Source organism: Peromyscus maniculatus, chromosome 19, assembly GCF_049852395.1.
Source record: "Peromyscus maniculatus bairdii isolate BWxNUB_F1_BW_parent chromosome 19, HU_Pman_BW_mat_3.1, whole genome shotgun sequence".
Lineage (NCBI taxonomy): Eukaryota > Metazoa > Chordata > Mammalia > Rodentia > Cricetidae > Peromyscus > Peromyscus maniculatus.
In genome coordinates, this window is record NC_134870.1 from 31,246,112 (window position 1) to 31,273,239 (window position 27,128).

Sequence of the window (27,128 nt, forward strand, 5' to 3'; positions counted from 1 at the left end):
AAAATACACACACACACACACATACACACATACACACACACACACACACACATACACACACACACACACACACACACACACTAGTTGACCACTCAGTGAAAGGAAGAGATGTCAGGATATTTACAGTGCACACAAATATAAGCTTTAGAGACGACCAGAGGACAGGCCCTAAACAGAGAACACCACAACTGCACGAATGTACTACAAGCAAAGCACCTCTTATCTGAATTTCCTGGGTCCAGAAGTTTCAGGTTTCAGTTTTTCCACATTTCTGGAACATGTACACAGTTATGCTGGCTTAAAAACCTCTAAAACAAGGATATGAAATCTGAAATACTCCAGAATCTTAAACTATCATGTTAGCACTCAAAAGTATTTAGATTTTGGATTTCAGTTTAGGGATCAGCCTATATTAAAATATCTCACTTTCAACAACAATAAAAATACAAGATATAAAACAAAGTACAGACAATGCACAAGAAAAAAGAAACCAACAGAGAAATACTGCCTTGGAAAGCTTATGCATTGTAGTATTTCAAATATACACTGACATAAAGCAAGCAATGTCTAATGAAGTGAAATACTGGTATAATTTACATTGAAAATATTAATACAACAAAGGAAAAGATGAAATGGAACCAACACAGAAATATTAAGGCAGGGAAGCATTAAAACTAAGTTCACTAGAAAGGCCAAACAGAAGCAGCAGCAGGAAGAGGGGACTATCAGTGATCCAGAGGTAGCTCCCTTGAGATTATGCAGCCAGAGGAACTGGGGAAAAGAATTAGGGGGAAAAGCACTGCACAGAGGCTTGGGGATCTGTGGGATGTCATTATAACTAAGATACAGCTATTGTCACAAAGAGGGAAAGCGTAACATCTGGAAAAATAACAACAAAACAACCCCACATGTAATGGAACACATTCTAACACCCAACAAACTCCAAATATGTTAGATTTTAAAAGATCCACACTTAGGCACATCATAATAAAACTATCAAATCTATAAACAGAGACTCTGGTAGGCAAGAGGAGACAATTCATCATACACAAATACTGAGCAGCAGAACCTCAGAGAAGACAGCTGGGTAAGCTATTCAAAGTATGGAAAGAATGAACTGTCAGAGCCCCGCACTCGTCGGTGCTACCCTTTCAAAGTGAAGGGGAAATTAGAATATTCTAATTCCGGTACTGCAAGTTTATCATTTACAGACCTGCCTTCCAGCAAATACTAACGAGAATCCTTCAAACTGAAATGAAAGAAGGAAATAACGATTTCATGTAAAGAACACCAGGCAAGAGCTGGGTAGACGAGCCAGTTGGTAAAATGCCTGGTGTATAAACATGAGCACCTAAGTTCAGACCCCAGAACCCAATGAAGAACTAGACATGGTGGCATACCAAACCTGTAACTACACAACTCTGGTGAAGAAGAGTGAATTCACTGGCCAGCCAGCTAGGTGAAACAATGAATTGATTCAGCTTTGCAGAGACACCCTGTCTCAAAATGAAAGGTGAAGAGCAAATACCCAAACACAGGAGACAGCATTGAACAAACACTGGACACTGGAAATACAAGAGGGAAGAAACTGAGCACTAGAATCAAATGTAACATTCCAGAATACCATGTGGGACACAATAAAACAGCAGGAAAGTTTATAGCTCTGAGTGTCATACAGGATAGACATGACAAATAATGTAATAATACATCACACAGTCTCACAAAATAGGAACAAACAGCTTAAAATCAATAAAAAGGAAAAAATGACAAGATGAGTTCATCAATACATGTCCTAAGAGGACAATATAAAGCATGAATGGAACAGATTGAGTCTTGGGGCTGGAGCTACAGTTCAGTAGTTAAGAATGCATACTGTCCTTGCAGAGGACCTGCGTTTGATGTCTGCACCCATGTTGGACAGCTCAAAACAGTCTGTAACTTGAGTTATAGGAGTGACATATCCACATGCAGACACACACACACACACACACACACACACACACACACATGCAGACACACAGACATACACACTTTTTAAAATAATAGAATATGAATCTAGAAAAAAATATTTATAACTCTGTGGGAAAAAAATAAAACCCCTGACAGTCCTTAAGCCAATTTCACGGAAAGAAAGACACTTAAAAATAGAGCCAAAACTAAGAAATAACAAATGCCACTGAAATTCAGTGTTATTAGAAAATTACATGCCAATAGATTGAAACATCTTAAAGAAATAGTCAATTTTCTAGACATATATGACCTAACAAGAGAGCCAAAAAAGATATAAAAAATACAAATAGAACAATAAACTATGAGATCAGAGTAGCAGCAAATCTCCTAAGAAAGAAAAGCTCAAGCCTCGTGGATTATCTCCTAAAATTGACCAGACTTCTATAGAAGAACCAAACGTTTGTGTTCCTCAAAACTTTCCATAAATGATACTGCTCACCCTTGTCAAACCTCATTCTATGAACTAGTGTGACTCTGCAACCAACTGATAAGGCAGAACACAAACCCTGTAGACTAGTACTCTTGCTAAACCCCTACAAAAACCCTCAATAAAATACTTGCAAAGTGAATTCAATAGCATATTAAAAAGAACAAATCAAATGATCAATTTGGTTTCATTCCAGGAATACAAAGACTAGTTAGCACACACAAATAAATGTAATAGAGAACATAATCAAGAATAAAATTTATATGGTCATTCAACAGATGCAGAAAGGGCCTTTGATAAAATCTTAAAAACCTAAATAAATTTGCTATAGATAGGTCATAAATAATAAAGACTATGTATGAACAACCTATAGGCAACATCTTACTGAATGGGGAATTAAAAGAAAAATTTTCTCTAAAATTAGCAACAAGACAAGGGTGTTCATTCTCATCACTCCCATTGACTCTAGTACTTGGAATTTTAGCCAGACCCATTAGATTAGAGGAAAAAAATGAAATGAAAAAGAAAGACAGAAGGAAGTTAATCTACCCTGCTTATAGATGACACACTTATGTTCCTGGAAGACTCCAGAAATTCCACCAAGACAGTCTTGCAACTTATAAACAGGTTCAGCAAAGTCACAAGAAACAAACTCAGTACTTCTTCTATACACCAATAATGAATTTGCTGAGGGAGAAACTCGAAATAGCTGATAGAATGAGGGATAACTGACAGGAAGGAGAAAATAAGAATAAATGAAATTAGAAATAAACCTAACTAAGGAGGTAAAAACAGTTACAATTTTTTTTAAAAAAGGCTAATAAAATACTGAAGGAAGACACTGAAAAACACTGGAGATAGAAGGGCCTCTATGTTCCTGGATTTGGGAGAATTAATATTTAAAATGACCACACCACCAAAAGTGACCTATAGATTGAGCAAACTTCCCATTAATTCTTCTAAGGACCAGTCTTAACAATCAGATGGAAACACAAAAAGACCTCAAATAACCAAAGCCATTTCTACTTGCTCACTTGTTTTAAGTTCGGTTTCTTGGCTTTGCTTGGTCTGGAACTCATTATGCAGACCAAGCTGGCCTCAAAGTTTTAATGATCTTCTGGCCCTTTCCTTCTGAGTGTTGGGATTACAGGTGTGTATCACCACACAGGTCTGCCAAAGCAGTATTAATCATTAATCAATAAACGGAATGATATGAACATCACATCTCTGATTTCAAAATAAATTACACAGCCCATGGTAACAAAAACAGTACAGTACTGGCGCGCGCGCGCGCACACACACACACACACACACACACACACACACACGCACGCACACACACACACACACACACACACACACACACGCACACACGCACACACGCACACACGCACACACGCACACAAACCAATGGAATAAAACAGAGGACCCAGAAATAAATTCAAGTTGCTCCAGCCATGGGTTCTTAGCAAAGTGTTGAAAGCATACTTTGGAGAAAGGTACTCTAACAAGAGGTGCCTGGGAAACTGGATAGTCACAGGCACAACGACTATTAAAACTATATTTGACTGCTTACCCTACAGAAAGAATCAACTCAAAATAGACTGAAGGCCCCAAAATGAGAGACCCGTGGAACTATTAGAAGCACACATGGGGACAGCACCTCAAGTGGTCAACAGAGGCCATTTCTGACTAGGATTCCAACAGCACAGGAAACAAAAGAACTGAAAAATCAGATTATAAAACTCCAAAAACCTTCTTCACAACACAGGAAACAATCAACTACATGAAGAGAGAGTTCACAACATGAGAGAAAAATCCTTGCCTACTATTTGCACGACAAAGGATTAATACGCAGAGTATACAAAGACCTCAGAAAAAACTTAATATCAAAAGAACAAAGTAATCCCGTCAAAAAAATTGTCTATCACCTCAACACTCACCTCTCCACAGTACCAATGGCCCCAACATTACAAAACAATGCTCAATATCTTCGGCCAGCAGGGAAGTGAAAACGAAAACCACGCTGAGAGTCCATCTCATCCCAATCAGAATGGCTTTTACTCAAAAATATGTGGAGAAAAAGGCATCCTTATATACTAGTGGTGAGAGTGTAAATTAGTACAACAGTGTGCGTGTTTCCTTCAGGTATAACAGCTACATGATCAAACATAGCACTTCTGCATATCACACAAAGAAAATCAAGCCTGTATATGAAAGAGATGCTTGAATACTTCCATGTAGTGTTGTACTATTTATAACAGCAGAGCTGTGGGATCAGCCTATGCATTCATCAACAGATGAATGGATAAAAGAACATAGTGTAACTCCATAATGGAGTTTTACTCAGGTGTAAGAAAAATACAATCATATCATTTGCAGAAAACCCAAAGAAACTAGAGAACAGGGGTTAATCAAAATAAGCCAGCCAGACAAAAGCAAGTGTTCCATGTTTTTTCCTCATACCTGAACACTTAAATTTACCATGAACGTAGAAGAGAAGCTGGAGGGGAACCAGAAGCCACACGCTTCGTCTCTCTTACCTCTATCCATGTCTAGTGTAAACGACACCTTTTAGAGCTATCACTGAAAGGTATCATAAATGGGAGTGTTCTACAGCTGGTGAGATTCCTGCAACTATCACTTTTGCGTTTATCTTTGCTACCACAGCCAAAGCAAACACTGTTTGCCTTACCCAACCTGCTGACTCCATCTCTTTTCCCACTTCGTTCCCTGACTCTCATCTATGACTAAACTGTGAATTTTAAAATCCTTTGCGGGGGTTCCCTAGGTTTTCACATATCTGGTCACTGGTAGGCTTATCTAATAGGAACCCTTAAACTTTCCCATAAAATTTTAGATATAAAAATTGGGTAAACTAAAACTGACCTTCAAGTGTTCTCTTACAGCCATCCCAAAGCTGCTTGCTCCATTCCGTTTCAAGTACAGTTGCTGGCACACTATTTTTTTTTCCCTGAGACAGAAGAGTTCCAGAATCCATCTCTCTTCTCCTTCCCTCCTACCAATGGGCACTTTACAGCAATGTTTATCCCACCAAGCAGGCACTTTGCAACAATATTTATCCTAAAGCCTAATCTCAATTTCTTCACTAAAATAGATTGAGAGTTAAAAAAAAAAAACCAACAAAAAAGGAGGGTGGGAAAGGCCCAATTTGATTTGTAAACTCTTAAAACAGCTATGTAAATAGTAACATGAAAAGGGAAATGGAAGCATCTGATACACCCTGACACAACCACGGGGGAACAGACTAGTGGTGACTCCTGGTATTGCAACTCAGCACAACTGCATGAGAGCAGCTTTGTGGTTATGTTAGCCAGTACTGGGGTGTTTACCTTATGGCCCAGGTATTCCATTTCTAGATTAAATTCCCTTGGGAAAAAACCTCAAGAGACATTTATTAGGAGACATTTTCATAGCATCATTATTCAAACCCAAAAACAAAACAAACAAAAACTCTGGTAATGATCCAAGTGTCCACTGAGAACAGACATGTACTATATTCATTTAAAAAACATGTCTGGTAGTCAGGCAGTGGTGGTGCATGCCTTTAATCCCAGCACCCAGGCGGCAGATCCAGGTGGATCTCTGTAAGTTTGAGGCCAGCCTGGTCTACAGAGAGAGATCCAGGACAGACACCAAAACTCCATGGGGAAACCAAACCCTGTCTCAGAAAAAAACAACAAAACAAAACAAACAAACAAACAAACAAACAAACCATATCTGTACAAATACTTCAGTTTACATGAATGGATCTTAGGAACATAATGTTTACGACAAAAGCAAAGAAAATCACAAGGTTGTGATTGAGAAGAACTGCACATGCCTGTAATCTTATCACTTGGGAGGCTGAGGCAGGGGAATCACTGTGAGTTTTATGACAGCCTGGGTTTTTTGACCCTGTCTGAAAACAAACAAACACCCAATCAAGCAACAGCAAGCACACATATTTAACATGATTCCATAGCATAAAGTTAAAAACCACCTACACATAGCTAATGAAATAAGTTATATATAGTAGGTGCAAACAGGAGCTGCTTATTACTTCAAACAATACACAGCATTTATAGGTACTTTCCCTGTACATATCATAAGAATTTGAAAGGTAGCATCTCTGGTAAGTCAGAACATGGTTTTAAGAGAGTTCACCAGGTTCGGTAACTGTCTTCTACATGTGCAGTTACTCCACTTTGCATGGTATTGACGCATGAGGTACACAAAATTGCCTTTTCACGCTGGTCACTAACCCATATCCACTGTCTTTTCAAACTTTTTCCAAACCATTATTTACCTCAACCTCAGGCTGACCAGAGAAATGATAAAGAGCCACATAAGTTGAGAGAGGGAGAGGGAGGGAGGGAGGGAGGGAGGGAGGGAGGGAGGGAGGGAGGGAGAGGGGAGAAGGGAGAGAGAGCACGGAATTCGTACCTGTGACTTGAATTCTCAAGTCTTATTTTATACCATCTTCTATTGCTTTCCCTAAGCCTCTTGGACCTTCGTATTGTACCTGTTTTCTACAGAGCCATCTCATAACTCATATGAAAACAAACCACAGGCCTCATCACCTTGATGTCGGTGTTAAGGCAAACAACTGGATTTAATGCGTCACACTGCCAGACTCCAGGCTGACATCAAGACAACTGCTTCCAAATTATCTCACTTAAGTAAAAGTTGAAGGTTTGAAAAATTCTGTGTATAACAAATTAATCAGGTGACATAGTTTAATTTGAAGAATAATAGAATAAATTTCTGATTAATGCTTCTAATGATACTTAGGTCAATTTCAAAGCTTTTATAAATTTGAAACTACACAGAGATGTGAAGTAGTAAAGGTAAACTTGTGTGTATATACATCCCCTCCCCCCAAAAAACATGGGCGCACTCAAACACGCAAACATCTCACACACACACACACACACACACACACACACACACACACACACACACTCAGGCATATACCTGTGATCCCAGCATTTGGGAAGAGTTGAGGCAGGATGATCATGAATTGAGGTCAGCCTACGCTATATAATAAGCAAACACTAACATACCAGCAACACTGCAATAGCACTAGGAGTTAATCAGCTTCCTCTAATGTATATCTGGTTAACTTTTAAGAAAAAAGTAGACTTCTTTTGACATGAAAGATGACCATCATACTTTTTAAAAGGCTAAGTGCATAGGTACAGTCATATTTTTAAAAATATTATGTAAAAAATAGCAATAAACCAGCCCCTTCCTTCTACAGGAACTATTCCATCATACCTATTGCCTTTATGTGCCTCTTTATGTGCCCCTGTTGACTCAGGCTCTTGGCAGATTACCAAGACAAAGGCAAGCCAACAATGGTGGGCCTCCTTCAAGAGCAAGAACCCATTAGCCCAGCTACTTTGGTCTTTATTCTTAAATAACTAGGGACAGGGATTGTTTTGCAATTGCAGGCTTCTCCTCCTGTTATGAAGGCTGCAAATCTTGGAATCGCATCCTAGGCACCAGCATTTATACTGGCACTTTCATTGTCCTTCAGAGTTATGGTTCCAAGTGTGGCTGGTCATCCAAATTTTCTGAGGAGTTTCTAAAAATATTCACATTCCTGAGCTTTACCTCTGCAAATTTGCAACTCTTGAATGGGAATGAGGAAGGCAGGAGAAATCATATTTAAAAAAAAATGATTTTCCTTCACGAATATCAGGAAGAGTGTGGTGCCATTAATTCACATTAGCCTTAAGTGGCCCACTGCCTGCGTCTTATGGACATCACAGTGTAGGAAAGGAGCAGCAGATGACTGGAGATGAGTAGTTGGGATGGAGAAAAAAAACAAGCTGGTTATTGCTCCACAGAGGAGAAAATAGGTACATAAGGAGGCTCTGTTGCCTCAATTACTTCTAGCCTTTTGCTAATGCCTAAAATTCCCTCATTATAATGACATTGCTTTCTTTTTTTTTTTTTTTTTTTTTGGTTTTTCGAGACAGGGTTTCTCTGCATAGCTTTGCGCCTTTCCTGGAGCTCACTTGGTAGCCCAGGCTGGCCTCGAACTCACAGAGATCCGCCTGGCTCTGCCTCCCGAGTGCTGGGATTAAAGGCGTGCGCCACCACCGCCCGGCTAATGACATTGCTTTCTTAAACTGTGTCAGTCAATAAAGAAGAAAATATCCCTTAATATTCAGCTTTTAGCTTCTAATGATAAGGCAGAAATCACTTGGTTTTTTGTTTGTTTGTTTTTAAACTGGCCATTGAGCTGGGCATGGTGGTGCATGCCTTTAGTTCCAGCACTCAGAAGGGATTTCTGTGAGTTCAAGGCCATCCTGATCTATACAGTTAGTTTCAAGATAGCCAGGGCTACATAGTAAGACCCTGTTTTGAAAAACAAGACTGAAAACTGGCCACTGAAACACTGAAGGTTTATGGAGGGCAATGCCCTCCTACCAAAAGGAGGTACCAAGGTCTATGTGTGGGGGTCATGACTTATCAAGTCAGATTGTACAAGCTGGCCCAGCCATGCATCAGGGCATCTTGGGAATAGTTCTGTCTGGGAGGAGAACTGGCTCAGAAGAAATAGAAATGCTAATGTGCATAAAAAGAACCATCTGAAGATACATGGTCCCTCTTTTTACACTAGTTTCTCATGATGATACCAAGTCCACTATATTTGTTTTTTTAATTATTTAATAACCCGCGATCATGATCCCTAGACAGACACAAGCCCTTTGAGACTGGGAAAAATATGATTTCTCTTTTCGACTCCTTGGCACCTAGCATAGCACTTTATTTTTATGACCCTCCATTTTAGAGTCTTGACTCCTACTTGTCCCGCAGACTTTTTCCAATTAACAGTCCTTCCCAAATTAAGATTCTTTCCTCAGCAGTCTCCTGCAGGATTGAAACAACAACAAACAAGCAAACAAACAAACAAAAAACATGTACTCATATGAAATGAGTATTACTTGTCTGGGGAAAATATCCTTGCTTCCAAAATATTTGAAACAGCTGATGTTTCCCTTGACTAATAGATAGACATGGTCCTTCTAAAGCACTAAATTGGGAAATTTGTTCAAAAAAAAGAGCAAAGACTAAATCTACTCAAGCTGGTTTAACTCTCAAAAAAAAAAAAATCAAGTAAGGGCTTTTATACAACACTTATTATCTACAATGGAACATTTTATTTGTCATTAATCAAACATGACACCTAAACTTTCTTTCCTTAGAATACTGTGTAATTAAACAGTGACTAAGGTACAGAAAAATCAGCCGACATGTTTGTGTTCACAGAGAGATAACACTAGAGGAGACTCAGTACAGTTTGGATTCCTTTGTGAGTATTTATCTGGTACCTGTCCTGATCTCCTGATAGAGGCTTTAAAAGCTCACCATTTCTGAGTGCAGATTCTAAGATCTCTGGACCCTTATATGCATTAAATTAACTCGGTTTTATTCTATATGAGTTTCACTTTCTTCCCCCACCTCCACTTTATTTACTTATTTATTTACTTACTTGTTTGTTTATTTATTTTTTTGTATTTCAAGACAGGGTTTCTCTGTGTAGCCCTGGCTGTCCTGGAACTACCTCTGTAGATCAGGCTGTCTTAGAACTCAAAGATCTACCTCCCTCTGGCTCCAGAGTGCTGGGATTAAAGGTGTGCTCTGCCACCATCTAGCTGGGTTTCACTTTCTTTTTTCATCCTTGTTGAAGGATGAAGGGATTCAAATGTTTAGTCCCCACTCAATATGACAACTCTTTGTAATGCATGGGAAAGAAATCCATGCCATTTCATGTTTAGGTGGTTCTTTAAAACATTTAAAGACAATTAATGGTCAACTGTTCATGTGTGGTATTATAATCTTTCCTGTCTTACATTATACTTTTTTTTTTTTTGTAAATGGGTGATAATTCTCAAATGTGGTATTAAGGCACATATCTAGTTGTGTCTAAAAGGGACCAGACTTCTTTTGAAAAACAAAATTCTAAATGTGGACTGTGTTAACATTACAACTCCCATGCTATCAATTATACCCTAAGGAGATGTTGGGTTTATATCTCTTTAGTATGTGTCTCTAACATCTATTATCATAGGACAATATCCACCAATGGTCACTTCCTTCTGAGGTCAAAATTAGTCAGATGTTCTTCTTCCATCCCTGACATATTTTCTCTTCCCTTTGTAAGGAAGCCATCAAGTCTATACCTTAAATGGATTGTGGGCAACAGGTTTCCAAGAATAAATGCAATTGTTTAAAAGGACTTGGTAGATACTTGCCCTGCTCCACCTTTTAAGTACACAGAGAATCAGAGGTTCAGTTCAGTCAGCCACTTTTGATGCCTACCAAAAAGATTATTTGACAAGCAGAACAGGGCTCTGAATCATGATAAAGCTAGAATTTGAACTTCCATTAGTATCTAACTTCTAAGTCCTTTTACCCTTTTGATTAGTGATTGATTGGCTTTTCACCTCAGGAAACTGACATGAACAATTAGAATGTCATAAACTAAAGAATATATTTTTTTTTAATGCAACTAAATCCTCTAACTATTGTGACAAATTGGGAAGAAATAAAACCAAACAAAATAATCAAAACACACACTTGCTTTCTGGCATTCCTCTTTGCAGCATCATTTTACAGCTCTTCCATCTCCTGAATCCAGACACTGAGGTTTTCTTCCAACCAACCAACTAACCAACCAACCAACCAATCAACTAACCAACCAACAGAATGTGGTTGATGCTGACTTGTTAAAGTCTAAAATTCATTTTTACATGCTTCTTCTGGCTCTTTGGGAATTCTACTGTTTCAAAAGCTCAGCTAAATAGGCAGACAGTTGCCATTTATTGCTAAAGCAAATCAAATTACTGACCATGAATACACTGACTTAATCCATCTGAGATCAATGAAGCCTGGCTAGATCATACCTCATCAGTTAACCTGGAGATTCATAAATAATAATAAATGAATGCCATGTGAAAGCCACTATGTTTTTACCTGCTTTCTTAGAGAGCAAATATGAGCTCATACAAGTTATCAGACGAATCCACTTTGAGCAACCAAGTAAACAAAAGGCTGCTTCTGAAAAGCTCCACATGGAAAAAACTTGATACTAAAGAGAATGACAAATCTTTGACTTAATAGAATAAGGCTGAAACATAGCCAAGTCTACCCAGAACTTCCAAAGATTTCAATATGTGTATTAAATTTAGGTAATAACATGAATAGTTACATATTTGAAAACCTACATCAGGAAATAATAGCTTTTTAGTGTGAGCCACTGTATGGTTGCTGAGAACCAAAACTGAGGTCTTCTGCAAGAGCAGCAAGTATTCTCAACCACTAATCCCCCACGAGATTAATGTCTTTTTAAATTGTGGAATTTAATTTATATTGAAGCACAGGAAAAATGTAAACAGTCCTTTAACGAGGCTGTATCATAATACTTTCAAAGAATTATTCTCTTTAAGAAGAAACTGAAGATATAAAAAGATCGGATAACAAGCAGTGAACTTATTTTGAATATTCCAAGAATTTGTGAAGCTAGGAGAGGCTTGCTCTTTTTCAGACTGTTATTCTAATTTACCTTCCCTCAAGTTCCTAAGAGGGTCAAGGAGTAGTGAGTGACTCTCCATAACTTATGTGGCGGCGTGGGGGGATGGAAGGAGTAGAATAGGAGCCAGACAGGAAGCACTCCCTTTAACAAAACATCTATCCCATATACATTTTTCAGTTCCCCTTCAAATTTAATTCAAAGTATAAATCTGATAACACTATCAGAAATTAAAGTCTCCAGTTGCTTAACTATAATACTTACTTTGAAAGTTAAAATCATAATGAATTCGTCTTAAGAACTACCACTGAGTAAGACTCATGTGAATAGTGGCTTGGTACAATGGGCAGAGGGCTGGCGAAGCATTGAACAGTCAGGTGCTCTCTAATCTGAAGGCACATCACTAACAATAAGCACCTGTTTCCCGAGTGCTGTCTAAGTCCAGACTGTATCACATGGTTCACCAGCAGCATCTCCTTGGGCCCATTTCAAAGATGAAGAAACTGAGGGTTTATGGGTTGTAAATCTGATCAAGGTCAAACATATTTTAAACAGATTCATGCCTAGGAAGTCTGACCCACAATACGATACTAACTGCACCAGGTCTCAGCTTCCTCAAATGAAATGGTTAAATACCGAGGCTAGCTCCAGCTAGAATCCCATGGTTGTAAAACAGTGATAGAATACTCCTTAGTGATTTGTGTACTGGGCATACTAATGAAGACTGGAACCTTACCCACTGGCTGTACTGGGCATACTAATGAAGACTGGAACCTTACTCACTGGCACACAAATCACCATCTACTCATTTTCTTCTAAATGCAGATAGAGAAGTAGTGAGATTAGTCTGCGCCCAAGAAGTCACTCTTGGTCAGTTTACCACCTCCCAGGCTCGCTCTTACTCTTGGACTTCCTCTTCAGTTCCTGGCAGAGCAAGCACTAAACAAAATGGTCCATCGTCTCCACTGAAAAGACAGTGAGACTGGACACCTTTGGAAAACCGTTTCCTACAAATGCTTCAAATGTTACATCCACACAACACAAACTGGAAGAGCGCACCCCAACATTGACCATGCAGCCAATTCTGCAACTGTGAAAACTGTGGCCCCCAAACAGGAAGCACTCAATAGGGGTGCTGAGTGGTGTACTGTCAGTGATCCTTAGAATTCCAGTGTTCCCTAAAGGAACAAAACGTATTTAAAGCAAACCCACGCTTTTTGCTTCTTCCTCACTGTGGACCTTGTTCAAGCAATTAATCTAAACTGAAGACCTTACATGCTAAGGGGCTAGAGGGAAAACATTCCTTGTTCTTATAAAGACTGGATGCAAGAGGTCATACCCAGGCACGTGCATGAGTGTGAGTGCGCGCGCGCACACACACATCCAGTTTTGGAGGTACACACCTGTAGTCCCAGCTGCTCAGCAGGCTGAGGCAAAGAAAGATCACCAGAAAACAACAACAACAACAAAAGTGAGACCACATCTCAAAATATCCAACAGACTTACAAATATATGCCCATATATACTTTCTATATAAGAAAGCAATATCTAAATAGACCTCTACTGGGCACCTACTATGTGCTAATCACCCAGTCGGGTGAAAAAAAAAAATCCTGCATTGTCAGTAGTTACTGTTAGAGTAGCAATAAAGGCCTATTAAGGAAAAAAATCCTTCCACTCAAGAGAATAGAATCTCTGGCCTGGCTGGATGCCTAACATTCCAATTGGGCCAGGTCAATCATCTGTAAGGGACCACCCCTAGGAAGGTAGGCATACTTTATGCCAAAGAGATAGGAGGAATCCTTTTTCCTTTAATGAGATAATGTACTTCTCCTTCCATGAAATCCAACCCCGAGCACACCCAAAGGCATGCAGTTTCATGTCTGTCCACTTATTTAATTATTTAGAAAATAATAATAATAATAATAACAATAATAATAATTTAGAAAAGTGTAACCTCTTTCCTTCTTTCTATTCCCTAAGCCCGCTCTCCCTATCACCATGTCTGATCTCCGTGCTGGCTTAAATAACAAGGTTTTCCCATCTTCATTTTCCTCCTCTAGGCGGCTGCCAGAGATTTAGTTTGTCTGTCAGGGGTTTTCTTTTAAACTCAATATTCAAGCATCCTGGGGTTTGAGTCCATTCTAAAATTCTTTTATTAATGAGGCTAAGAGCCCTCTGATTTCCCCCCATATCATCTGGCACCATAGTAACATTACTACAGGATGCGAGAATGGATTGCTGTGGTTGAACAATACAAGGGAAATGTAAAAACTACGTGTCATTAAATTAATCTAAAAGGTTAAGTAATGTCCAAAGCAGAGTAAGAGTCTAGATTCCAAACTGAAAAAAACTGTGTTATACGGCACATTGGTGTGTTAAAATCAACTTTGGGACTTATGGCAAGAAATTAATTTGTAATCATAACGTATGTGGTTTTTATTATAAAGAAAAGAAGAACCACCACCAAGCGACACTTGATTCCTTGTGAAAAGTTAAATTGGAATCTGGTGTGGTCACACACACCTGCAGTCCTAGCACAAGGGAGGGAGGTTGAGGCAAGAAAATCGTGAGTTTAATGCCAGCCTGGCCTACACAGAAAACATTAGTTGGACACATCTCGTAAGATTTTAATTACACAGAACTCTGACAGTGACCCAGTTTGGGAATCTAACCTTTGCTCTACAGAGATGCATTGAGAAGGGTATTTATCAAAGCCTATGGTGGCATAAATCATCAAACAACCTGAATAGAACATTGTACAATTACTAAAAAAGAATGGGATCCATATCTATTGATCTGGAAGCCCAGGGTATATCTGTTAGGTAAGAAAAGCCAGCTGCAGAGAAGTGGATAGATGATGGTCCCACTTTGATTTAACAGCATGGACCGCAATGACTCGTATGTGCCCACTTATGACTGCGTGGTGACAGAGCAAGGCATGGGAGAGAGAGGAAGAAAGAGGAGTGAAGTGGGGGTTTAATAACCATTTTTGTTATAATTTACCAAAATCAATAATCCCCTTAAAAATGAAATGAGGCAGTTGCTAAAATAATTAAGAAGAGCCAATGCACAGATGACCTGTATAATCGACTTGCATTTGCAAGAGAATCTAGGGAAGGCTTGCTATGTATCCTCTGGCATAAGGTGAGCAACACAACCAGACATTCTCCTGATTAGGGGGATACTACTGAAAGCAGTGTTCTGGGAAGATTGGCTATAGTAAGCTGCAGAATGGATTAAAGAGAGAGAAGGGACAATTAGGCAAACAGTTGGGCCTCTCCTGATAAGAATGATCAAAGTTTGAAGGGAGGATGTTGTCAGTTTTTCCCTGTTGTGCTGGCCTCTCAGGAGCAGGAACTAAACTCCTTCCTGGACCAGACTCCCAACACATGTCAGTTTTCAAAGTCTCAGAAGGATATCATTATCTATTTCGATGTTTTAACCTATATTCCAAATTGAAATTTTTTTAAAAAACTATAAACTAATCACTTGTTTTGTTGATGCATTTAGAACTTAAGTTTTGAGAATATCTGCATGTTTTAAGAATTGGATTCAACAGCAACCACTCATGTAACTATAAAACTCTGTGCCCTCTTTTTAGCTCAAGTTGATATAGTATCATGAAATACTTTCTCCTCGTCCCATTTTAAGATGTTTGTCTCTTAACTCTCCAGCTAGTCACTTGGGAGTTTTGGGGGGCTGCTTTCTGCATGCCTTCCCGCGCCCTGTCCTTGGTCCAACCCCACTTTTTCCTTGAACACTAGAAAAGTTCATTCTTAAAAGACTTAATCTAATTTTCTTTAAATAGTTAGGCCCTACATGGCTTGGCTTTATTTAAATTATTATTACTACTACTACTATTATTATTGTCTGTCTTTCCCAAATTAAGACTTAATTATTCACCTGCAATACTTAGAAGATAGACTCTTCTACTACCCTTTTAGGTTAATATGATATTCACTATCATACAATAAATCAAACCCAAAACATCCCTAAGCTGAAGAAAGACAATTTAGAAACTGAGAGAAAATAAGCCACTCCTCCTCTCCTAGAATATTCAGTGTTTATAAACATAACTATTCTTTCTTGCCTAATTTTCTAGTTAAGTCAATATAAGTGTGTACATCTGACAGGAGACTTAAATCCTGATAGCTATGCATATAAGGGACGCTCTGATTCGACTTGGTGGGTTGCTTTTATAAACTGGAGGACTTGGGAAGTGTATTGGGGAAAGGAGCTGGGAAGTGAGAGAGGAAGAGAGTGGGGGCAGATAGAATTAAGATATATCACATACATTTATGAAAATTTCAGAGAATAAATAATAACTGTAAAGTTCTGTGGCAGGTTATAGTGGGGAAAAAAAAGCAACCAGCCAAATCAAACACCCTCAAAAACATTTAGAAGCTTTGCTTGCCCTAATTTGTTAAATAATGAATGTATCTGAGTTCTAAGAAACTGCAAGAATCAATCCAATTTAAAGCTTTAGAGTAAATTTAGTGACTGATAACAATTAAACATAGTTTACTTATGTATATTCTGTTTGCATCATTCTATCTTAAGACTGACTTTTTTCTGTGCCAAGTTTCTTATTCACATATTCAGCACTTCCAATGTCCTACACTTTTCTAGATGCTGGAATACAGGAGTGGAGCAAGCTCATAATAGAGAGGACTTAAAGATTTCTAAGTATGTCAAAGGGAAGGAAAGAGTGTTTGAAAGAAAGATGTTATAGTTGCAGACAGAGACAGAGGTCTCTCTTCTGTAAGTGATATCTAAGTGTGACCTAAATAAAGGGGGACAGGGAAGTATGTGGATATTTGGGGAAATATTTCAGACAAGACTTCTCCAGGCCCAGATCATGTATGTGCCAGGGGACCTAGAAAGACAACCATATTCCTCTAGGGAATACAGAGATATCCCACATGGCCTAGGAAATTCAGGCTTAAATTAGGAAACGCAGTGTGAGGCTGCAATGATCACCTTGTTCTTGTACTGCACAGTGTGAAGGTAACAGTGTGGTCATACTACTTTATCCCATGGTGACTTAAGTCTGTCCTAACAAAGAGATCACTCTTTCCAGTTTTCACCCTTTTCCTAGCACACTTTCTCTTATTTCTATTATTCCAAATAGCTGAATGGACTTGCGCTTCCCATTCATCCACACAGTTGCCTTCACTCACTCCTTCTCCCATGAAGGGACTAAGCCTTCTTCAGGTAAACACTTAAAAAGCAAATTGGGAGGAAGGTGGAGCAGGTTCAAAGGTCCCCACTCTGTTCTCCAGAAGGCTCTGATGGCTGTCTTCCTTCTAGCTGCGTGTTGGTGCCCAGTGCCCAGCTCTACACGTATTTGCTGTTCAAGTGCAATTGGAAGACCCCTGTGATCCTCTAGTAGATACCGTCCTCAAGAATTTGCTTCCTGTTATGTCTTTGGAGCTCTTCCTTTTGCCAACATAATGACATCACCAGGCCTCTTACAGACGTCCCAGTACCCATGAGGAAGCTGAGGCATACAGAAATCAAACAGCCACTCACCAGACAGAAATTTAAAATTTTCATGTTCTTTTTTCGTAGCTTTCTAACTTTTCCTTCTGGTTTCCTTATTTTCTCTTTTGAACTTGCTTGTGGTTTTATTAGAGCAACACAGCTCTGTTTAATGACTCTTGTAGATGTAACCGTCTTGTTAAATAAGAAACACAGAGCCAATTGCAGAGTTAAAAGCCCAAGAGGTCAGAGCAGTAGCTGAGAGCTGAGACTTAAAACCGCCTTTCTTACCCTTAGCTGCCGCTGCTGTCCTTCCCCTCAGAAAGAGGCCTACTTCCTGTGTGTCTGTCCTTTTATTGACTTTCTGTTCTGCCTTCTCATTGGTTGTAAACCCAACCACATGACCTCATCACTGCCTGTCTATACAGACCTCAGCTGATGAGGACACAGAAGCTTCCAGTCTGAGGAAAATGGATCAGCTGAGGAATTGTCGAGGTGAGGAAGCTGTGACTTGTTCTGCTTCTCTGATCTTCCAGGATTCACCACAATAATTGGCCTTAGGTTTTATTTTTATTAATAAGAACTTTTAAGATTCCTGCTACAGACACTATTTATTAAATGGTCATTTGTCCTCAGGAAGTTAGACTAGGAATTCTATGCATATTTTTCCTCTTCTTTAACATTTCTCCTATAGATTAGATTAAACTCTAGTGCCCAGAGACTTGAATACTGTCCCATCTGCTACATCACAATGATGGCTCTTGGTCCCCCTTTCTTGGCCACTGAAAACTGACATCATGTTTTCAGGAAGAATAGTAAATATTTAAGAAACTAGCTTGTTTTACATATAGTTATAAAAAAAGTTATTAGACCATTCTCAATAAAGAAGTTCCCTTGAAAAAATCTCAGTACTAACAAAGTGGTCACACAAAAGACATGCTACCTGAATGGTTTGGCATGTGTCATGATTTCAAAGGCCAGGATCTACTCATCTTAACATTTTTGTCATCAATAAACAGAAAAATAAATAACAGTAAGACTTGAGATGAAAATTCTTGAGTTCTTAAATAGCAGTCAGTAAAAGCAAAAGTTCCCTTTTTAGATTTTGAAGAATAAAAGTAAAAATATTTGAATTTCATATTGAACCTGTAACTCAGACTATTTTATTAGTATAAATAACTTTGGTGCACTTGTTGCCATAGTGACTGTCAAATGGTTAATTCTCCAGGACATGGAGAAGCTGGAATGAGGGCCTCAAGTACTTTGGAAATTACTGGAGGAATTCACACTGTATTTACTCCATATCTGCAATCACCAAATTCCTTTCAAGTCCAAGCCAAAGATAGGCCCTACTTTCTTGAACATAAAATAAACATGAGAGAGAGAGAGAGAGAGAGAGAGAGAGAGAGAGAGAGAGAGATAGATCAGGCTTAGAAGTAATCTTTACTTTTTCTGCACTACATTAAAAAAGAAATAAGTAAGCTGTTTACATAAATTCCTCTATAACTTAACAGAAAACACAAACCAGGACTTACCCACTGAGCACCACCTTCTCCAGGGAGTACCAGGGAAGCATGGCCTATTCTACAAAAGCACCTGCATGAGCTTGGAATGGTGGCACCTGCTGACGCACAGCTGGGGGCCGCCTTTTCTCAATAAGAGCCTTTCTTATAGAGGGAGTGGTGGGGAACATGGTGGGGGGGCAAACACCCTAGCTGAACTCTTTTAAACAATCCCCAACAGAAACAAATGTTATAACCGGAGACAGGTCAATTTCTGAAAGTACTTCATTTCAAGCTAAGGAATAGAGGCATTTTCTGATTAAGAATACTGATGTAGTACTACAGTTTAATGAGTTCAGTCTCCTTATCTGCTTCACAAGGTGTCTCAAGATGGCTTCCAAAGAAGAGGAGTAACAACACAGCCTCTCAGGGTGGGGGCTTACAAATAAACATTCATTCTGGGTTTGCTATTTGGAGGAAAAATATTTAAAAAATATCTATTCTACTCTCATATTATCCTTCATAAACCCTGCTGGATTCCAGATGAGATGTTTCACATAATGTTCTAATTAAGCTATTTCAATATTTTTATTTGTAAAACTCAGGTTTTATAATAATATATCTATAAATTTAAACTGCCATTTTTTCCCATAATTGGCAACACACATAAATACACACACATATAGGTGTATATGTGTATACATATATGTATATATTAAATTTGTTTTTAGTAAAACTCTTTTTAAAAGATTATTTTATTTTTGATTATGTGCATGCATATGTGGGTAGGTTACACACATGTAAAGGTGCCTGAAGATACCAGAGGTGACGGATCCCACCGAAACTAGAATTATAGGTAGTTGTAAGCTGCATGATATAAATTCTGGGAATGGAACTCAAGTCCTCTGGAAGAGCAGTAAGTGCTCTTAACTGCTGAGCCTTCTCTCCAGACCTTATTGCAGCTTTTTTTTTTTTTAACCATCAAAGAAAGAAGTTAGTAGATATCTTTAGGCATGTTTTGTAGTCCTCCCAAATCTATGCACCTAGACAAAGTGTTGGTATTTATGATTCTTAAAATTGAAAGCTTCTTAATAACACACCATCTCTGCATACATGATTACTTACGAGTATCAGACAATAAAACCAGAAAGGGAACAGCCTCATGTTTATCAATAATGTGTTTGAAGTTATCAGTATAGCTACTAAATTTAAGACGGTATACCTAACATGCAATAAAATCCATGGAAAAGGGTTACTGATGGAGGTACGCCTCTTCAACAAGACAAAACAAAACCTTGAAAAATAAATTAATATTAAGGTGATTGTCTGGGCTTTAAATACAGAAGCCTAGATAAAATGGATTCACAACCCTTTGTGGAAATGCACATAGTATGCACTAAAAGAGTTCCCAGTGCTTTTTGATAGACACTACCTATATTAGAGGTTAATACCTTAACTATTAGCAAATGGGGCCATCCTAGTTTAAGCTGAGCAGAATTGCCAAAGCATTAAAACTACCACCTTGCATTTCGGTAAGAGTTTTTTTAATTTTCAAGGTAAACTCACATTTACATATTTACTCAAGTTTCTAATGAGTACTATTTTTATTGTGTGTGCATATGTGCATGAAGGGGAGGTTGCCACAGCATCCCTGAGGGTGCTAGGTACTTTAAATGAAACCTGCAGGACGCAGTAAGTGACTACACACATACATATAGAGCAGAGGCTTGGTCACAGCTCTCCTTTGCATTGTGTTCTAAGATTCACTGTTGGTGGACAATTAGTGTTTAAGGTCATTGAGGAATTTCTAACCCATCAAATATAAACTCATTCCTTTCAGATCAGTATTAATGTTTCTTCTTATTTTTTTCTTTAAATGTCTTAAATTTCCCACTTGTAAAATTCAGGTAACAGCTGCTTTTGTCCTACATGGATCCTGACAGTCTCAGAAACTTAATATAACAAGCAAAATAAAGAATGTCAAAGAATTAAGACATTAAATGAGATGAATTTATGATTGGTATTTATGATTCTTAAAATTGAAAGCTTCTTAATAACACGCCATCTCTGCATACATGATTACTTACGCATGAGAAGTAGATAGCAAGAACTGTAGCATTGTATATGTAGCACAGCGCTACCAAATAATTAGTGTCCAATCACCAGAGAAAATACTAACAAAATATATAGGAAAGAAAGGATCCGCAACTTTTAGGAAGTCACCGGTCAGTATTAGGTCTATTACTTACTGTTTTTAGACCTCTAGAAGAGCCCTGGATACTGTGGCCTAGATAGCGGCCACTAGGGTGGTTCCAGGTAGCTGCACACCTACCGTGTGTGGTCTTCCCTAAATCCTGGCCATGAGCTCAGTCTCTCATGGGAAATGAAGGAATGGGAAGAGATCATCTCTTACCTAACACACAAAACAAGCTCTGAGAACTCAAGGGCCTACATCTTGAGTCCAACTATAACAATATTTACATTTTATGTGCTATCAAGAGTATCATTTCAAACCTGTATCTTATAAAAATACAACTCTAAGTTCATTTTTCGTCTTGTACTTGGTTCAGGTTAGTGTTAGGACCCAAGTCTTTTTTTTTTTCCTCTCTATCATTACTGTTATTGAACACCTATATCAAATTATTGGGAAAGGATGTAGAGGGGGAAAAACCAAATTTCACATACTAAAATTAAGGAAGCTGAACTCCCGATTATAAAACAAAACATAAAATGATGACAACATAAAAGTGTCCCTAGCAAACCAGTAAAGCATTACTCTTCATGTGACAGTCATAAGTTCATAAGTCACTGCATTGCTCCAACATGAAATAACAAATTATGAACTGCTCTGGATATCATTTCACAATAGCTTTCAAAATCTGGCTATCAAATATGCTTTCATAATAGCCATGGCTAAATATTATTATGGAAACTTATGAAATAAACTAGAATAAAGGCTAATTTATTATTTAAAATAAACATTATAATAAACTCTAAGTTTATAAGTTTCAAAAACTGCATACTTATTAAACTCTCAAATTAGTAACAAAAAAATTTGAGGGAAAGTCACGTGTAAACATGTAAGCCATGTAATTCAACCTTCCTCCTTTCCTTACACACACATGTATATACACATATATGTATATGTATGTATATTATACCCCCATATGTGAATGGAAAAAATTATAAAACAAGAGATACCTTATTAAACACATTGCATTACAGGAGCTATAAATCTTGTTGAAGATTGCTAAAGTGAAAAAAGTATTCTGAAGTATTTAAATTAATAGCTGGGTTACTCTAAATAAGTATGTTTAAGCACATAGTTCAATCAAGAAAAGCTACTAATATTTAAGTTGGCTCAGAGGTTAAATTAAGGGATGACGTGTTTTCATTCAAAATAATTAGTTTTAAGGACTCTACTGCAATGTAAATAGTTTAAGTGGCTATCTGGTACTTACAGAATCCAATAATTTATGTTGCACATTTGCCTAATTTACTCAATATCCTAGCAAAAAAAAAAAAAACAAAACAAAACAGATAACCCATAGAAAGAGTTGTACTCCACAGTCAGTTGATAATTTACTTGTAAAGTGCACTATGAAATATGAAATGGTTGTAACAACATAAAAGGCACCATAATTATTTTAACTAAGTTCACATCATTAGATTTTCTTTAATAACAGCTTAAATTAAAATGGGACAAATATGAAATTAATCTTGGCAGAAATAAAAGTATGATGTAAATTTTGTCCTTATTTTGGTAATGAAGCATCACAAGAAACACCCTAACTGGAAACATTAGTTTCTCTGCCCCTCACCTCTCCCACTAAAGCGTCACTTCAGTACTGAGGGTGACCCCCTTTGTAACATCTGAAGACTAACTGTTGATCCAACTGGTTGGTATGTGGAACTGTCCTAAAATTCTAGTTTCTCCCTCATTCCATGCATCTGTTACTTCTCTCTTTGTCCCTCCCCCATGGAGTGGGGGGAGGTTGAAGCCACTAGCTACAAGTAACTTTGTAATGTATAAAAAATTTAGTATGTAAAATAAAAAAGACATCATCAAAGGTTACACCCAAATGTCATTTAGCATAGAAATGATCACATGACTCAGAAGAAGGAAGCAAGCAAGCACTTTAGAGATTTGTTTTTAAAAGGTAAGTTTCCCTTAGGAAAACTTGGAAAATACAAAACCAAGGTAGAAGAAAGGGAGAGCAGTTGGCTGAATGAAGCTAGATAAAGAAATCATTGATCTATTTTGTAAAGACCAAGGATTGATTGTTTTTTTTTTCTGGTTGTAGCTTCATCCAATAAAACAGTCCTTAGAAATTATTTATACAATGGGATTTTGCATACCTCAGAAATATAGACAAATGCTTATTAATTTGGTAACTATTTATACTCTATTAAACAATTACTTTTGACAAAAATATTACCAAGATGGCTTCAGAGCAGTAAATACTGCTCAACATGAACCTATTATGCCTGGTTAATTTACTCACACAGTGAGACCTAAAAACTCATAATAATTGAATATGTGCAACCATGAAAGAAAAAAATATATTTGAAGAAATACGCTCCAGATCTAACAAGTATAAATGAAGGCTTCCCAATATAACCAGGCTAGAGTGCATTGCGACTTACATAACTCACCGAGAATTTAGAGGCTCTGTCTTTTCATACTGGCACTCATGGAAAAGATACCATTTGATACGATCTCTCCTCAGTAAAACCTCAAAAGGCCCTTAAAGCAATCTTTACCTTCTTACTAATTTATCTACTACAATGTACATTTCATCTACATTTGTGCAAAGTATATTTAAGAACAAGTCATAAAATTCATAAATGTTAATAATATATGGAAAATGGTTAAAGTATCTGTAGCAGAAATAGACAAAACAAAATAACATTATGAATACAGTTAAATTGTCAATTAAAGTATACAGGGATTAGCCAAAGAAATATTACAAGAATTTCATTAAGAGGTGACTAATGGCTTGTTACACATTTCAGTATTAGTCATTCCATACTAAATTGATACACCTGAGTACACAATTGCTCAAATTTCTCATAAAATCAATCATACTGATCTTTAAAAAGAGGAAACGATTCTGCCATAAAGGTAACAACATGTAAGCACATAAGTATATTCTCAAAAGCAAATCACATCCAGAAATCATTTTATATAAATGGATCTCAAGAAACAGTAAGCTCAAAACGCCACTGGAACCCCTACAGTCAGAATCTTCAGAGGGTGGGAAAAAGGTCAAACATTAAACAAGTACCTATCAAAAGAAAAGGCTAATTGTGACCCAAATAAGCCTACTTACTCTTTCCTTCATGTTTCATCTCCTTCTCAGAAAGATACCTAGCCTGACATTAATACGCAAAATGAGGGACAAAATATGTTTCACTCAGCCCACGTTCCTACAATTTTTCAATTTTATTACTTTTATAAAACTTGACACAGATATGACCAATCAAGAGAGATGTCTAAATCTACTTAAGTTTTAGTAGTGCCATTAAATACCCATTACCATAACCCTATACTCCAGGAAGACTCAGTCTGTAAGTCCACCTTGCATTATTCTTTTCTCTAACCATCTACCTCTCAGGAAAGGGTCAACTTGTAAAAAATTCACCAGTATCCCTAAAAGCTCTAACTCCACTGAAATCCCTTTAATTCTCTCCAGTTATGTTCTGCAATGTACACCATTTAATGCTGAGGTGAAACATGGTAGGGGAAAATCAAACTATTCAGAAGCACGCCTGCTTCAATTATGCTTATGTTAATCTCACTGAACTTTAAAGTGTACTGTTAAAATTGGAAGTTCACTTTACTAAGAATGGATCTGAGCATCAATAACCTTTACCACCAATGAACTTAAACCTTAAAAACAAAACAGGAAATCTTAATCATGATATTCATAACTTTACAATTTAATGTGCTAACCTGATGTCGGGGTGCACTGTTATCTTTGTAGAAACTGCTTTATCCAGAAATACAATCTGAAGTAATTTTTAATTAACATTCTGGGGGGAAATATTTTAGTTATTTAAAAATTCAAATTAGGAAGTATGCTTTTTAAAAAAACTTCCAAGTGATGTTACTAGAGGCACTACTATTTTCCTATCTGAAGTCACAGAGTATTCCATCAAGCTGTTGCCTCAGCATGTTGATTTAGTGGCTGGTGACTCAGGGTCACTGATGATAGCTAATGTTTGGCAACCACCATGCATCATATATAGAGAGCGACCAATTTTAGTTCTGCCAGGGCTGCTGCTTGGAAACAATAGAAGAATTCAATAATGGTCAGAAAGGAAACATTGTCCCAGTTTATTTGGGTGAAGCTTGGTTCTGGGCTATCACAGTTCCCAGTGCTAACGTAAAACTTTCAAGCATTGCCCATGTCCCGTTAGGGTATTCTACCGTGCTAAAAGACACTAGTGATTAAAATCCAAATCAGATGTCAGTATAAAATTAATCACTTCCTGGACATGGAAGAACCTCTGAAGTGCCACATCATCATAGCTTTGCCTACCTCTGTAAAGGCAGAGGCTCAACAGAGACGTGAACATTTTATATGTCATTAAGTGTTAAAGGCAAAGCACTAAAATTATTGAACGATTTAAGGGTGAGACTTATTGTTCATATCCCAGATTTTATAAGCCTTAATGAAAACTCATAGTGCACGCAAGTTCACTTTTGGTTACATTATTTTTTTCTTATAATAAGAAGTGAAAAGTTTTATGATGGTTTTCAGGGCAAGGAATTTCCTAAATGTATTGTTTTTCCTTATATAATCACATGCTTATAAATCAATTTAATAGCACTCTATAGATAATCAAATCAACTGTAATTACTCTTTTATGAAAGTCAAGTAAATGAAAGCCATCGTCAAAAGCTTAAGATTGGAAAATTTAAAATATAGCACATTTCTTAACATTTGAAAAACAGTTTATACAATAAGAAACTATTTAAATTTCCTTGTTGGAAATATCTTAAACCCCGAATTCAGAAGGGAAAGTCAAAATGTTTTCTCCAAAATAAGAGACAACTAATTTTTGAGTACTAGATTAGTAGCCATGACTAACAGTTAACTAATAGTAACTACCCATCTCGTAGGCTAAACAAGAACAAAGGTGATTTTTTTTCCCTCTTGATAAGCTATAATTAGAAAAATATATCACAGTCTAAATCTAATTTTCCCCAATATAAGCTTCCTACACACGGAGGAAAGCAATGCCTTTTTGTATGTCAATGTCAGGATAACCGTCAGAGACATGGAATGGTAAAGAGTTATAAGGATGTAGCTCAGTGAAAGACTACATTGGAAACATTCTTTGTAGGAGCTTTAAGTAAAATCTTCTAGTTAAAAGGACTAGTTAATAGGAACAGTAAGATCACTAATAGTTAAGAAAAAGCTAATGAGATTACATAAAGAAAGGACTCTGTTTTCTTCCAAAACAAACCAAACAAACCCCTGGTGATTAGTCAGCCTTCTATCACTACAATCCATTTTCTTTTCTTTCACACCTAAAATAGACATACAAGCTTGCATTTACGGGACTTGAAGATGAGGGCACAGTGGAAAGAACCTAAGCCTACTAGTACATTTATCTTAACTTACATGTTTTTTTTCCAATAATTTTATTCTGACAGACCTTTGTGAGGTTAGACAGAAATGTCAGTATATGTCTACCTTACTGAGAAAAAAGAAGAGTCATACATGGGGCTTGCTAACTGCAGCCTGAAAATTCTAATCATGAGTTACCTATCAGAATATCTGCAGGACCATCTGAAAGCAACATGCACTAGTTCCTTCCTTAAAGAGGCTGGGAAGCAGGCACCAATTGTCTGCTTTCCTGTACTCTAGGCTATGGTCTAGGTCACTACACATTGCATTGCTTTAACCATTCCAAAACTCAGAAGGTTCAGGTGGAATAACAGGGCTCAGTTTTACTACTTCCAATTCTTAACCCTTTACCTGAAAGGGAACACTTCACACAGGACACATATAACATAGCACTTTTAACAATGCAAGCATTCCCTTCTAATAATGTATTCTAAAGCAGCTAAATTAATATGCACAATAAACGTATTATATGTCTAGACATCATATTTTCTTGATTTCATGTCAGTTTTACTTAAGAT

At 37.5% G+C, this 27,128-nt stretch overlaps 1 protein-coding gene and 1 long non-coding RNA gene across 9 annotated transcripts in view; both read right to left on the reverse strand.

Annotated features, from left to right (window-relative positions):
* The window catches only part of Nr3c1 (nuclear receptor subfamily 3 group C member 1), a 130,630-nt gene that overhangs the window by 69,928 nt on the left and 33,574 nt on the right, over positions 1-27,128 (reverse strand). The window lies entirely within an intron of this gene.
* On the reverse strand, positions 8,652-14,188 carry LOC143269571 (uncharacterized). Of its 2 annotated transcripts, none has more exons than XR_013046059.1 (2): positions 12,759-14,188; positions 8,652-12,708 (listed from the first exon to the last, which is right to left on the reverse strand). It is a non-coding gene; the product is annotated as an uncharacterized LOC143269571 (long non-coding RNA). The 2 variants fall into 2 exon arrangements; XR_013046058.1 differs by having other exon boundaries at positions 8,652-12,715.